Source organism: Pinus tabuliformis, chromosome Q, assembly GCF_031772625.1.
Source record: "Pinus tabuliformis cultivar Carrire ecotype Pingquan chromosome Q, CPIR1, whole genome shotgun sequence".
In the NCBI taxonomy this organism is placed as follows: Eukaryota; Viridiplantae; Streptophyta; class Pinopsida; order Pinales; family Pinaceae; genus Pinus; species Pinus tabuliformis.
Genome location: NC_142296.1, coordinates 468,741,109 through 468,757,134, shown reverse-complemented (window position 1 = coordinate 468,757,134; position 16,026 = coordinate 468,741,109).

Here is a 16,026-nt window from a genome sequence, read left to right as displayed (position 1 = left end):
ATGGGGAGTGAAGTGAAAGGATGCACCTGAGTCAATCAACCATGCCTCATGATCTGCATGTGTACTTGAAGAAGAAGCCAAGTACACATCCCCACCTTCATCTAAGGTGGTTTTCGCCTCTACAAAAGGAGCATCATCGGATCCCTTTCCTTTCATAGGAGCTTTATATCTATATTATTTTCCACAGTTCCCTTCCTTTCCGCATTTCCATAACACCTTTATATGTTTTCTTGGAGATTTATATCTCCCTCTAGATTTAGATCTCCCACTCAAGGAATTTTTTTTTCTTTTCTAGGACCATCCTTGTACAAAAAGGAATACCCATTCTGGCTCTCCATATTTTTTTGTCTCATCTCCTCTAACAACAAGGATGATAATATTTCATCAAGCTTCAAGGTAGTTGTATTGAAAACCTATTACGACAACTAGACTATACCACAAATCCAGTAGAGAAGATAGCAAACTAATGCACTTATCTTTGTATGAAATTTTTATATCAATAGATAACAACTAATGTACCACAATATTAAAGGCATTTAGTTTCTCTATCACTGAGTCTGCTTCCTTCATCCTCAGGTTATACAATGTTTTCCGCAAGAATAGTTTGTTCACTTGAGACTTATATTGGCATAGAAAGTCCCTAACTTATCACATAAATCCTTCATTGTAGCTTCCCATGATACATTCAAAAACACTAAATTTGAGAGACGCAATTGTATTGTGCTCTTTGACTTTCGATTTAACCTCGTCTAGTCATCTACTGACATTCTTATCGGTGCCATGCCTAGATCTACAAAAATCCACCAATATAGATCCACCAACAGATCCTCCATCTTAAGCTTCCATAACTAAAATCTCTGACCATTAAATTTCTCAATCTCTATCTTTCCATTGTTTTCCATCTTCTTTCACTGCAAGAGTTGATCCCACAGATCTCCCATAGAACAGGGTCTACCACAGGCCTAAGAAAAACCTCTCAACAACAAAAGTGTCCCCTTGAAGCTGAAACAACTCCGACACCAAATGTAGGTTTTAAACCTGTACAAAAATTACCTAGAAACGAATTCTTCAAACAGAGAAATAAACAATTGAAAGAATAAAAAATAAATATACATAGATATTTTCCCCTGGATTCGAAAATCAGGACTACTAGATTGATTTTTAATTATGTTCCTTTTAATGTTACAATACATATATATACATATTGAAGCATTCATAAACCAAAATCCATTAACCCTAGATTAGAACATAATCGTAGTTCCCTTGAATGGATCTACAAAATACCATGGGCAGAAAACCATCATACCCAAAACCATCTGCAAAATCCACGCACAAAGTCATGGGCAGGAATTCCCACCATCTATGGGTTTGCCCCACATACCTTGGTCCGCATAAAAAAAAAAATCTTGCGTCATTGCCCTAGACAGTGGGTAGGGGGGCTACCACCCCCACAAACCCCTCAATATTGGGGGTATTTCCCCCCTATCACCCCCCATTGCACGCAATGCAACGTAAGATGTCTACTTCTAGTCATGGAAATAATATAACACATACCCAACAAAGGTTAGGGTTTATAGAAACACTCCTTCAACCTTACTTTGTTTTCTTGACTTCCTCCTCTTCAACGACCTCCACAAAATGATTTCTTTCAAGAAAACTTTTACAATTATCACTACTGGTTTTTAACTGTGCTTCTATGATGCGTTTTATTAACCCATGATGATATAGTGCTAAGTTAATTTTTGTGGAGTGCCTTTGAATATTAAAAGCCATTTTTTTTAAATTCCACATAAGGTAGTAAGGAAGATTAATTTTTTTTCCTTTAATGAAATGCATTAGAAGTCTAGCATGGTAAAGGAGTAAAACCCCATCTCTTTCATTGTAGGTAAGAAATTTTTGCAATACTAACAAGATATTTTTCCATTTAGACTTAGTTTTAGACATAGGGATTCCTTTCATGAAGGCTGAAAGATCCATATATGGATTTCAGAAGAAAAGATTTTCATTATTCATCCTTCAGACTTTGATTTTTAAACCAAATTTCACTAGTTCTTGAAATTTTGTGGCCTCTGCAATGAAGGATTATGTTATATTCAGTCTTATATCTCCTATTTCAGCCTCCACTCCATCAAAATCCCTCGAAAAGGCTATGGTAACCTCAATTTCATACCCATTAATTTTTTCAAAGAACTTGATCCATCCCACTTTCTACAGTTTCTCTTGGACCTATGGATGAGTACTGAGATAATTAACCCCAACTATTTCATAATGGACAATAAAGCCCATCGTTATGGATAAGAAGTTTCACCTAAAAACTATCGCTTTTGATAGGGTTTTAGGGGAGATTTGAGCTACAAAATGGGTGAAATTTGGCAATGGGAGGGTTATAATGATATGGCACTCATAGTATTGAAATAAAATTGTCCCTCTTGAATTCATGATCTCCCACGATTTTTGTAGATCTGATCTTTTAAGATTGTCATAATTTATGGGATTTGAGTTATTCACATGTGATGAGAGGAGTTTCAATATGATGGAATGACACATAGAAGTATGGAGTAATGGGCTTAGAGGATATGGGATATTATTGTATTCATGAAATAAATGTAGGTCATTAATCCAAAGGTCTATTAATAATGTGCTAATAAATCCATTAACTCAAAGAAATACATGATTTAATTTAATGAAAATGATACACTATTCCTATAGTTACCTCATAATGTATAACTTAATTTTGTACCTTGATTTTTATTCTTGCAGGTCCATGACGTATCTTGGAGGAAACTTGCTGTGGAATGTGGAATCAGTGGCCGAATGTTAACAATCCTGCAATTTTGTCCTTAATCTTATTTTTTGCTATAAGTCTTGTTGATGTTGAATATTGACAATGGATAATGAAGCTAATGACTACTTGAAATTTTTCTCTTTAAAAGAGAAACAAATTATTCAAAGAAATTTATTTGAACTTGAAAATTTTATTTTTTAAAGAAAGAAATGGATAAAATAAAATGGGAAGAAAGAAGGGAAATGATAAGCTCTAAGTTGCTAAGGATCCCTTGGTTCTCAACTAATATTTCCTTCATAAGAATTCCAGTTATGTTGATTTTCATGACTATGCTTTTTATTTTGTTTATTCCTTTTTTGTTTTCTCTCTTCCTTTTCTTTCTCTCCCTTTTTTTTTCTTCTAAAGAAAAATAAATTGCATTTCTTATGTTGGTAGAAGAAGATAATCCCCTTTTCCTATCAATCTCATATAGGAATTTTCTTACCGATTCCTAAAAACCTCTTTTCTTGTCAAAGGCTTATGATATAAATTCAATATGTGCCAATTGACATGGAAGGTGATCCCTTCTTCGTCAATAGTCCTAATTCTATCTACCCAATTATAAAAAACAATTTCTATTTCATAGGGACCAAGCCAATGTGTTTGAAATTTTCCTTGAAAGACTTTAAAATTTGAATCAAAGAGAAGAGCCCAATCACGTGGTTGAAATTTTTAACTTTGATTAATTTATCATGCCATTTTGTCCTTTTTTGTTGGATTATGCTTGTTATTTGTATGTCATCTTATCAGATTTCATCTAGCTCATTCAATTGTGCCATCCTATATTTTTGGGCTTCAAAGAGGTCAAGCCCCAACTTTGTTGTTGTCTTGAAGGTTTCCACTTGCAATTTAATTGGAAGCAGGACTTTCTTCCCATAGACAAGCTCATAAGGAGTATGTCCTGTAGTATTTATCCATGTGGTATGATATGCCCATAATGCTTCTAGAAGTCTATCTGCCCAGTCCCTTCTATGAAAATGTATAGTATTTGTTTATGGATGACATGGAGTATATTTGTGGTGTCTAATCTTGTATTGTTGCATAATCTTCTGCATCAACTTTGATGTAAATTGAGCACCTTGATCTATTACGATTTCTCTTGGAACACCAAAATCGAGTGGAAATATCCGCAAAAATAAATGTAACTACAACATTTTCAGTAGCAAAAGTAAATGGCTTAGCTTCTACCCATTTTGTAACATAATTTTTGCAAACAAGAGTGTACCTCTTTTAGCTCGATGGAGGATTGATAGGTCCAACAAAATATGGAGCCCATTTTTTAAAAGGCTCTATTAATACTTGTGGTTGTAGAGACATCTAATCTTATTGAATAGGTCTCACCATTATTTGGAAACTGTCACATATTTTGGAATATTCTTTGGCATCCTTAAAAAGAGAAGGCTAACAATATCCCAAAAGAAGCACTTTATATGCAGTTCTTCTATCAACAAAGTGTCCTCCACACCATTAGAGAAATTTTAAGGTCTAAAATAGGCCTCCTAAGGAAACATAAGTTGGAAAAGTAGTTTTTTTTTTTTAATTATTTTAGCTTTTTACATTTTTACTCCAAAAATGGTGAATCATTCCCCATGGTTGACATCATAATATTGAAACTTATTGGCTCTTATAAAGATGATTTTGGTTGTACATTTTTGTTTTGAGGCACATTTTTAACCTCAAAATTTCTCTAATGGGTTAATCATGATATGATTTTAATATCTCAGGTATCTCATCTTCTCGAATACATCTTTGGATTATCAAATCAAGTCCACTTCAGTACAATTCCCTTTCTATCCAAGAATAGGGTGCACTAGCTTTAATGACTTCTTACCAATTGAATCTTTTTAACATTTTGTTTTTCTTACTGGTTTCTTGAAACACAACTCCTTTATTGTTTTTTCAAAAATGAGTATTTCCTTTATAGCTTGAAGCAAGGGATTTTTGATGCAAATATTCTTTAATTCATCTAGCATGCTATAATCAAGTAAACTTATTATCCTTTCTATTCCTTTGTCAATTTGAAGTCTCTAAGGAAAGGGAGAATTTTGTAAGGAAACAAAAGGTTGTTAAACTATAGGAATTATAGGAGTTGATTTTATTTGGTTTGCATCTAATGATCTTGAAATATCTTCCTTTGGAGGAGTCTTTTCTTGATTAGGGGATGTCTCCTTTTCAGAAATTTTATCTTCCTTGTATTCTTGGATGGCAGCTCATGGTGTTTTATTTTGCAAAACTCGAACAGATCTAAGTTGGACATCATTCAGACCTAAAGGAGCTATCATAGAATCTTGAATATTTTTACCCTCAACATTATAGATGGGTTGTTGAGGTGTTTTACTATTCTAATTGGGGAGTGGTTGTTTAGGTAGTTTTTTATATTTTTGAGGAAATGGAGTGCATGGTAATGGAAGTGGTTGGCTTGAAGTCAATTGAGGTTGAAATTGTAGTTAACTAGGTTGTGGTGGTTTGGGAGGAGACTAATACTAAGGTTGCTATTGAGGATATGGCTGTTGAAAATTTTGAGGATATTAGGGATTCCTACCATAAGAACCTTGCAATCCTTGTGACAAAGATGGGTTTTATAGTTTAGGTGGCCAATTTTGTCGTATTATAATTACTTTCTGGTTTTTCATAAGACAAATATTGTACACTGGGATCTTGTGCCATACTTGTTTGTCGAGGCTGCCAAGTTCTTCAGGAAGAAAGATAAAAAAGTGGTTTAGTTTGAATTGTCCCAGCTTCTTCTTAGAAAATAAATTTAAGTTCGGTTGTTAAATGGCACTCCTTTGTAGCATGATTTTCTACACATATAACACATATTTCAATGCTATCAAGAGGACGTTCTCGTAATGCATGATTTTTCCTACATTTAGGACAAAAAATAAATAATGCAACATTTTCATCTACTTTTCTTGTTTTGTATCCTTAGCATATTCAGTTGTTCACTAAGATTCCCAAGAATATCAATTTTAAAGTTGTCAAACAATTTTCCTAATTCTGCTCTACTTACCATTCCAAATGCAAATTTTCTTACCCTTGACATGATTGGATCTCTTAGATTCTTGCCATATTTTGATTTTCCTCTTGAGATGTGTTTGAATAACTCACAATTTTCTTGAAGTGACAATTGAGAAACATCTCCTTTACCCACCAAGTTGATATGATCAATCCATTCATCCCTTATGGATTTTAGAAATAGTTTTTAATGTGTCTTCTTCTAAATTATGTAATTTAGTTCTTTTGATATTGTAAAATATATCTCTACCAAATCTTCGAGGGTTTCATCCTCTTTTTATGACATCTTAAAAAATTCATCCTTTTGATCATAGTGTATGCAATAATCTTCACATTTTTCTAGGAATATGCTTTTCATATCATCTGATGTCCTAATAGAATGTGTTCCTAGACCCATGAACCATTTAATAAAGTATCAGGAAATAATTTCAATTTTTGAATATCAAGTAGGTAGTCATATGATCTACAAATACTTCAAACTCAAAAGTAAATGTTTCTAGATCCCATCATGTGTAGAGTTATTTTCCGGATCCATCAAATTTAATATTGTTAGAATCGATGTTTCGAACAATGCTCTATGGTTCATCATCAAGATAGATCAATATGTGTATAAGTCAGATCTCAATCAAGTTTATAAATAAAGGTGTGAGAATGTGATTGGATGGAAATGATAGGGAGCCGACTTGACCTACGGGAAGGAGAGTGAATACTAGGTTAAAATTATTTAATTTTGACAATTAATAATTAAAATTTTTAAAATCGACAGTTAATAATTATTCACAATTAATACTAATTATTAATAATTACTAAGAATTTAATAATTATTAAAATTAAAAATTATTAATTATTAAAATTGAAATTAAAAGTTATTAATTTGTTATTTAAAATTTTTTCTTTCATTATTTAAAATTAAAATACGTTAACTTAAAACTAGTAATTATTAACCATTAATAATTATTAAGAAATAATAATTATTAAAATCAAAATCAATAATTAATCATTTTTATTTAGAATTAAATAAATTAAAATAAAAATAGGGTTAGTAATTATTAATAATTAGTATTAGATTTTAATAATTACTAATTGTCAAATTTAATTTTTTTTATTATTATGAATTGTCAAAATTAAATAATTTTAACGTAATATTCACTCTCCTTCCTATACGTCATGTCATCTCCCTATCATTTCCATCCAATCACATTCTCATTCCTTTATTTATACACTTGATTGAGATCGGACTTATATAAATATTGATCTATCCTGATGATGAATTGTAGAGGATTATTCGAAACATTGATCCTAACAATATTAAATGCGATGGATCCAGAAAATAACTCTACACAAAATATAAATCACAGAAGCCTCAGATCCCATATTCTTAGCCCATGGAAGTTAGGGAGGATAGACGGGGAAATATTTTTCATGGTAGCAATGGTATCAATATCTAAAATAGGGAACCCAAAAGGATCCTATTCATGAAAATATCCTTCATATCCCCTTCCATCTTTACCACCTTAACCTCCTCTACCACCTTCTTCTATTCTACGTCTTCCTCCACCAATTCTTGGTATTTCCTCTCCATTATGTACTTCTTCGTCTTCACCTACCATTATATATTATTGAGAGATAATATAAGGTTCAATGATAGTGTTTCCTATCTCTTCTTCCTATGGTTCCTCTACTAATGTTAATTTGTAAATATTTTCCTCTTCTACTTCTTCCTCACTAGGTACATCTAACTCATGTCCTATGATTCATTCACCTCTCAAGCAAAGAAATATGACTACTTAAGTTGGGGATGTAGGTTCTTCAAATACAACTTTTGTAGATGAATTTGGTGAGTCCTTGGTTGAATTTCTGACCTATGAACTTAACAGAGTCTTTTTCTACATACAAATGATGGAATGCATGTATCAGAAGGTGGTGTGGCACTACATGGTCTAGCGGGGGTGGTTGGTGATGTTGGTATTGAACTACGTCCTCTAGTTACAAATCTACCCCTAGAATCTCGTTCTCTATACATGCATCCTAAATGATTTTATTACAAATTATTTATGCATATAAATAATGAATGCAACTATTATGAAATTCGATTGTGATAGATATAATTTAGTGATAACCACACAATCACAATGTGTAGGTTCTTACCTATTGTCTTACCACTCATTCTAAATATATTTGTTTAAATGAAAAGGAACTTAAAAGTAGATAGCTATGTATATTTCCCCAGCAATGGCACTAAAAATGTTGGGTAATTTAATTGTTGGTTAAATTACTTCATTAAATCATCAATCCAGGGTTCATGAACTTGCGAAATATACTTTCACTATATATGTTAGGTAATCAAATTTTAATTGGAAAGATACCATCCTAGTTGCAAGATGAATATTAATCTATTTATGACAAGGTCTTAGTAAGGATATGCCCAGGTTCTATCTTAGAGGCCTAGATCAAATTCAAGTCTTGAAAATTAAATGAATTCAAATAAAATTATGCTAATGGGCAAGCTTAAAAATATATTCTATTGGACAAGGAATTGAAAACTATTATATTAAACATGAAATAAAAGCTATTGTATTGGACTTGAAAAGGAAATTTATTATATGAACTTTTGAAATGAAATCTAAACTAATAAACTTGAAAGGAAATTTACTCTATGAACCTTGAAGAAAAAATTGGTTTATGAAACTTGAGAACAAATATAATCTAAGAGAATATAAAGGAAATCTAACTATTAAATGGAAAGCATAACTATTCTACAAAATTGGAATTTGAAAATATTATAAGAAGCATTAGTTGAAAATAAATGAACTACTGACATGATTTTAAATGTGAAATCCTTCAAAGATTAATAATGTGTGTATTCATAACTAGAACTAGTCATGATCTATCAAGCATAAATGAGTAAAAAATCAATTAAATCTGAGACTAAGCAGAGAAGAAAATTAAAGGAAATATTTTTGGTGTTTTGATTTATTGTCAAGTGCTCAACGTGGAAAGAATCAAAGGTAGATAAGTGAAATTCTAATTTAAAACACAGAGCATTAAATTGAGTTAAATAACTTAAGGAAATGAATTATAATCTAGTTGTAGAGTGAAATAAATAAAATAAAATCAACAAAATAAAACTATACTATCCCAACATATCCTTAGGGGACCTCCCCTTGAATTCAAGATGTTTAAGCACTCAGATCACAAGACTTTGAATTAACACAATCACAAATTTTCCATGAACAAAAGCTTGTATTGCTTGAAATGCGAGAAATAAAGTCTACAATAGGAAATGATAATAATAATAGTACTGAAAATAATTAGATGTATTTCACTTCCAAAATAAATCATTTTTATAATATCCTTAGGATTAACAACTTTAAGAAACTAATGCTAAGAAATGAGTATTAAGTTCGACATCTAAGTTTTTAAATCAAAATAGGAATTTCACTCTCATGATTCGCTACTGAAGGAGAGAATCATGAGATAGCTCTTTATTGACACATCATGAACTAAAATCATAGTCTTCCAGATCTTCCTCACTTGATAATTTTCACACTCGATTGATGGTAGAGTTGTTTCCTTAACACTCTTCATACAAGTAGTATTCCATAGCCATGTTGATTTCAAGTTTGACCAATGAGATTTGCTCATCCAGTGTGCTTCCAACTGTGACTAGTAGGTGGATATCCATGTAGGTGACATTTGGCACATGTTCATGTGTCTTGGTTGTCTTCTAAATCACACTAAATGGGATAAATTAGGATTTGGATACGAAAATTCAAGTTAGTTGCAAAAAGAACATAATTCAGTTGCTATATCATAGTTTAAATCAATTTCATAAAGAAAACATAGATCTTGAGCTATCGATGGATAATTGCCTTTATATTGACATTTGCATGACATGGATGAGCTTTAAGATGGAAAGAAGTGAAAAACATGTAAAAAAATGGATGAAAACCACAAAATGGATTGTCAAAAGAACCATAATTCAAACGTTCAACAAATTACTCTAGCTAAACAAAAAGGAATGAGGCGAAGGAAACCCCCTATGCACTCCAACAGAAGAAAAATCAACATAATAATGCAAGGGAAACATCAACCACCTTCTCCAACCCTTATCACTATTGAAGAGTCACTCAACCAACAAGGGGGAGAATTGGAGAAAGGTAAGAAGTAATCAGAGAAAATAAACTCCATCAAAACTAAGGGGAAATAACCATAGACCCCAGAAAAGAATCCAAGTACCAAGGGGACCAAAACCCCTACATAGACCATGAAGCTACAAGATAAATATGAAGTGCTACAATAAGGCACAATAGTGTTACAGGAATACACAACAGTGCTATAGGAAGGTACAACAATGCTGCAAGAAGAAACAAAAGGGCTAAATGAAGGCATTGCACAAGTACATGAACATGTAGCATGACTACAGGAAGGGGTTGTGGGGGTACAAGAGAAAAATATAGACCTACAAGAGCTAGATCCCCAAATAGACATTGGATCCTACTATAAATGGTTTGAGGAATGGAAGATACTCCCTACCCATTTTTCAATCCCACTCTTCTTTGAACTAGAGAGGGAAAGGGGTAGGACCCACAGGTGGATGCAAATTTCAAAATAAAAGGGAGTTGAAGATGTGGGAATAATGGAGGAGAAAATGAAGAAGAACGATTAATAAATAGATAATATCAAACTAAAGGAAGCCAATATAAGGGGCCAAATGCAAACATAAAATAGTCTAAGGTTAAAATCCCAGCTATAGGAGAAGGAGGAGCAACTTTCCACCATCGCAAGTTTGGCCATAGAAGTCATCTAGGGTATGCATCCATCGAAAAATTATTCACTATTATTAATTTTGGGTATGTGTTATATTCTTTCCATGACTAGCTCTAGGCACTGTCACGTTATGTCGGGTGCAGTGGGGGGTTCACTAGGGGGGTGGAAAGCCTCCTTTCTAGGCGGTTTGTAGGGGGCAATAGCCCCCCTACATGAGGTTTGGTGAAATTCCTCCGGAAAATATTTTTTATGCAGATCCAAGGATGGTGGGTAGTCTTACCCATGGTTTTGAGTATGATTTTTGCACATGGATTTGGGCATGATGGTTTTTGGTCATGGTATTTTGTAGATCTAGTCAAGAGAGCTATGGTTATGTTCTAATCCAAGGTTAATGGATTGGGGTTTATGAATGTTTCAACATGTATATAATGTATTGTAACATTGAATGGAAAAAATGAAAAATTAGTCTGGTTTTTCCAGTTTGGGTTCCAGGATAAAATCATTGTGTATATTTTATGTTTTCACCATTGTATATTTTTCTATTTTAATAATTTGTCTACATGTACTTTTTGTACATAGTTAAAACCTACACTTAAAGGAATAATAAAAAAAATTCGATATTAATACCTTGGCCCAACATGGCTCTCTCCCCTTCCAAAGATACAAAAAAATCATTGAGTTTTGTCATAAGAGAGGTGTTTAGTATAGAGCTAAAATGTCTAAGTTTTACATGCACAATTTAACATTGAATGACATGAACATTTGGGACCCCAACTCAAGAATGGTAGATGTGAAATTGATGGCATTGGCATCTTGCCTTATGTTAGAAACAATGGAAACCAGGACACTACTGATGGGGGTTTGGGGGGGTGGGGGTGGGTGGAGGAGAGGTGAATTAGTACTGTGACCAAATTCTACAATTATTCACAAATTATACTTTTCAATCACTTTAGCAATAATTCATGGATCAACAACATAACTCAATGATATAAAACATACCATAATCATCATCAAGTACATGAGAAACATATACATAGGACACCAATGCCTTTTTCATTGCAATCTTCAACTTGATTACATCATTACCCCATAAGATACTACTTGTAGTTTTATTAGTTGATACTAAAAGGAACTTCTACCCCTAATCATTTATCAGTCTTCACTGAAAGAGACTGTTGCCCTGCTAGTTTACCAGCCTCTGCTGAAACAAAATCTTTCCCCTACTCATTTATCAGTTTCTACTGAAAGGAACTCTTGCCTCTACACATTTACCAACACCTATTGGTAGGAGATACAACCCCTGATCTACAAACTACTACTTGTTGGCCCTCTTGATTCATCCTTCATCCATTTTCAAACAAGAACCAATAAACAACTTACCTCATAAAAAAACAAATTTTCTCACTACATCTACTCTCCAAAACCCCTTACAAGCACCTTCATCAATCTATGATTATGGATAAAATCACCTTCAACAATTTCTCATTAGTAAACACACCAAACTATACCAACAACATCAATCACCAAAAATCACCTTTGCTAAACACACCAAACCACCATTAAAACAATATCACCAACATCGCCAATGCACTTTTTTCATCTGTAAAAAACCCTCTCAGACACTAAAATTGGTCTCTTATTCACCTATGATGCATACCACCACCATGCATCTTGTTGCGCCAACTTTCAACCCCTCACCTTGGTTACTCAAATTATGCTTTGAAAGATTTCTAGACTAATATTTTTGGAATTTGAGAATTGTTAACTTGTTATTTGATATTTGCATGGATTTGTTATTTTTTTCCTTTGTCTTCTTCATTTCAGTCTTCTAAATTTTCTCTTCAAGTTATCATTCACTGCTCACCTATTTTTTCTTGAAAAACTTAGCTTAACTACTCAAATTTGTTATTATGGAATTTGCAGCTTTAATTTTCTTGCTCTCAAATGCTTGCATGAAGCCATTAATTTTTCCTTTGTGCTCGTTCAACTAAGCCTTCTAAAAATGTTCTTTAAGTTTTCAATCACTGCTATGTTGTTTCTTTGAGAAAAATTGAGTTAATTTGTCATTTTCATCAATTCTCATGAGTTACATGATTTAACAAAGGTTCTTCTATTTTTAGGGAGCTCCAACTTTGGTTGAACTACCAGTGTTTCATTTAATATCATCCATGCTACTATATATACTACCTTTTATCTTTGCGGGCCCAAGCACCCTTGTTATGTTTGGCATAACTGCTAAGTTCATGTTGTCGACTCATTCATCGATGTGCTCAAGACACTTCAACATAGGCCCAAAGCCTTTCAATAAACGACCACTGCAAAGCACTACCACCATATAAATCCTGACTCAAGCGCTTATGATGCCAAACTAAGCATCCACTATCACTTTTTAATTATAGCTTTGAGGGCTTCTCTTATAACGCAAAACCTCGATGCCCCTATTATTCTTATCGCATTAGTCCAAGTGTTGTGACCTTTTAATCTGAGCGCTTAATATTTTCCTTTGCACCTTTTGTCCTTAAGCTCTAAACTCTTAGTCTTTGTTGTTGCATAAAACCCTATCTTGGCTCCTTTTATTAGCCCTTGGTGACTTTATCCTGATTCTTTTGTGATGCACCCTTTTAAACCTTCTAGGGTTATGTTGTTGGGTCGACGTGTCCTTTGGGGACCACCTGTCCCCTTCTCCTAATGGTCTTCGGTTTCGATTGTATCCTGCCATCGTGTCCCAACGTTTCTATTGTGCACCCTTAATTGACCTCTGGGATCAACCAGCAGGTATGACATGTCCTGGTGGGGTCCCTCCATTGCACTTGTGCCTAATTAACTGCACTTCTAGGCTGAGTTGGCTTTGACACCTACTGTGACATCCCAATACCTAGTCATATCGTTCCTTCTTCTATGCACCACTTCAAATCCTTCTGGGATGCTTCCAACAGGATGACATCATGCTAACATCACATGTACCACTTGTCACTCTATGAGTGGTTCACATGTCACCCAAAAATGGCCCACTTTTCGACCGAAAAAAGGCCAAAAACACCTGCCACATGTCATGCTTTGGTTGGGTCACATCACCACTCACGTCATCATCCACCTGTACTACCACTATGCGCATGGAACAATCAAATAGTGTCACCTCTCCATTTTTCAGAGAGGAGAGAAAAAGCTCTCAAACCTTATTTTTTTTCCATATTCCTTTGTTAAATTATTTTTATAAAACTGCCAGGTTCAAGCCCTTAACCTACTTCCATGTTTCCTGACCTTACTCCAAAGGATCGTCCAACCACTTTAGCTTTGCACTTTGACTTTGAGGATCCTCAACTTTGATTAGTCATAAATTATGATCCAGGAGATCATTTTCAAACTTCCACATACCATTTGAAATATCTTGTAGAGCTTTACCCATCTAAGTGGTTTACAATAGTAATTGAGATGATATTTTGACCTAAACATTTCTCCAAATATCCTGCACCACTGCTCATCCTACAATCACCTTGTCCTTTTCCATCAATGACAACATAATCAATGTTTTTCCTTTGTTGTTAATCTTTTCCTTTTCCATCAATGACAACATATTTCCAACAATCTCCACCATTGGCATTGATGGCAACACCATGATCAAACAAAACGATCATCACTAATGATCAAGAAAACACAAGTGTACTTCTCTTCTTTGTCTCTTCTTCTTTGTGGATGCTTCTCCCTATGTTATGTTTAAGGCCCTTCTCCCCCTTTATATGATGTTATTTTCCATATGTTGTTTGATCAACAATTTCTCCCCCTTTGACATTAACAGAAAATATACTAACATGCTCCCCCTATAAACAATATCCCTGTATCTTTTTTATCTCATGGACCTAACAACTGCTTCCTCTCAAGCTAAAAACCTTACTAGGTACCTTTGATTTTATCCAAGCAACTTCCTCTTTGTCCTGTGAAGAAGATTGAGTTGAAGGGAATGCTGAATTTCCACAATATTAGCTCTAGGATAGAATATTAGAATCTCTGATGCTACCAAACCAAGAATTTCAACAAGAATGTTATGAAACTAGCTCACAAAAAGATAGAAAAGATAGATGAACGCCTTAGAAATAAGCCTCTTCGAGGGGGCAACCTCCTTTACATTACACAAGTGAACAATTCTTCAATGATACAAATGAGTAAACCTCCCTTCTATATATATGAGTCTAAGGGGTCACAATATAATAAATCCGACATAATAGTAATAACATAAGGGCACAAAAATAACAATAATGGGTTTCTTTGGGGCATACTAATAACACTATGGGGACAATAGGGGCACAATAATAACAATAAGGGATACAATGACAATAGTAATCGAGGAGTCACTAGTATTATAGGGGCCTAACATGCCCCTCTCCTTACGAAAAGCATTATCCTCAATGCTTGAGTAGTTCTAGATGCTTCTGTATAAAATTCTAATCCTCCCATGTGGAATCTTCAGCGGATAAGTTCTTGCACTTGATGAGATGCTCCGAAATTGATCGATTTCGTATTTGTCGAGTTTTTGTTTCTGTCACTACTTCTAGTCCCAATATGATTTTTCCTTCCTCGTCAAGTTTTGGCAATATTGTTTGAACTCGGAGCTTGTCACCTATAACCTTCTTTAAACATGAAACATGGAAAACTGGGTGCACTAGGGAAGCTGCAGGAAGCTCCAATTTGTATGCCATAGTACCAATCTTTTGCAACACCTTGTACGGACCATAATAGTTGGGTGATAATTTATTATCCTTCTTAGCTTGCTTGAGGGACATTTGTTTATATGGTTGTAGTTGTAGGAATACCCAGTCACCTACATCAAAACTTCTTTCACTGTGATGTTGATCTGCCTGTTGTTTCATTCTATTCTGCACCAACGTGAGGTTATCATTTAAGAGTTGGAGAACTTGTTGTTGATGCTCAATGTGATGTTCCACTACTTGAACCTTAGAATTTTCTCTTAAATATGATGTGATGGATGGTGGATGATATCCATAAAGTGCCATAAATGGGGTCATTTTTGCTACAGTATGGAAGGAAGTGTTATACCACCATTTAGCCAGAGGCAACCATTTGACCCATTGTGTCTGTTTATCAGATACAAAAAAACAAAGATATCCTTCCAAAAATTTGTTTACTATCTTAGTTTCCCCATTAGATTGAGGATGATAAGATGAGCTATGAGCTAACTGAGTACCGATACAAGAAAATAATTTTGTCCAAAAATTTCCAGTGAAAATGGGATCTCTGTCGCTTACGATAATCTTTGGGTTTCCATGTAGCTTTTGAATTGTTTCCATAAATGCAATAGAAACTGTACTGGTTTTAAATGGATGTGATAATGCACAAAAGTGTGCATACTTGGTAAGTATGTCAACTACCACCATGATGACACTCTTTCCTTCGAACTTGGG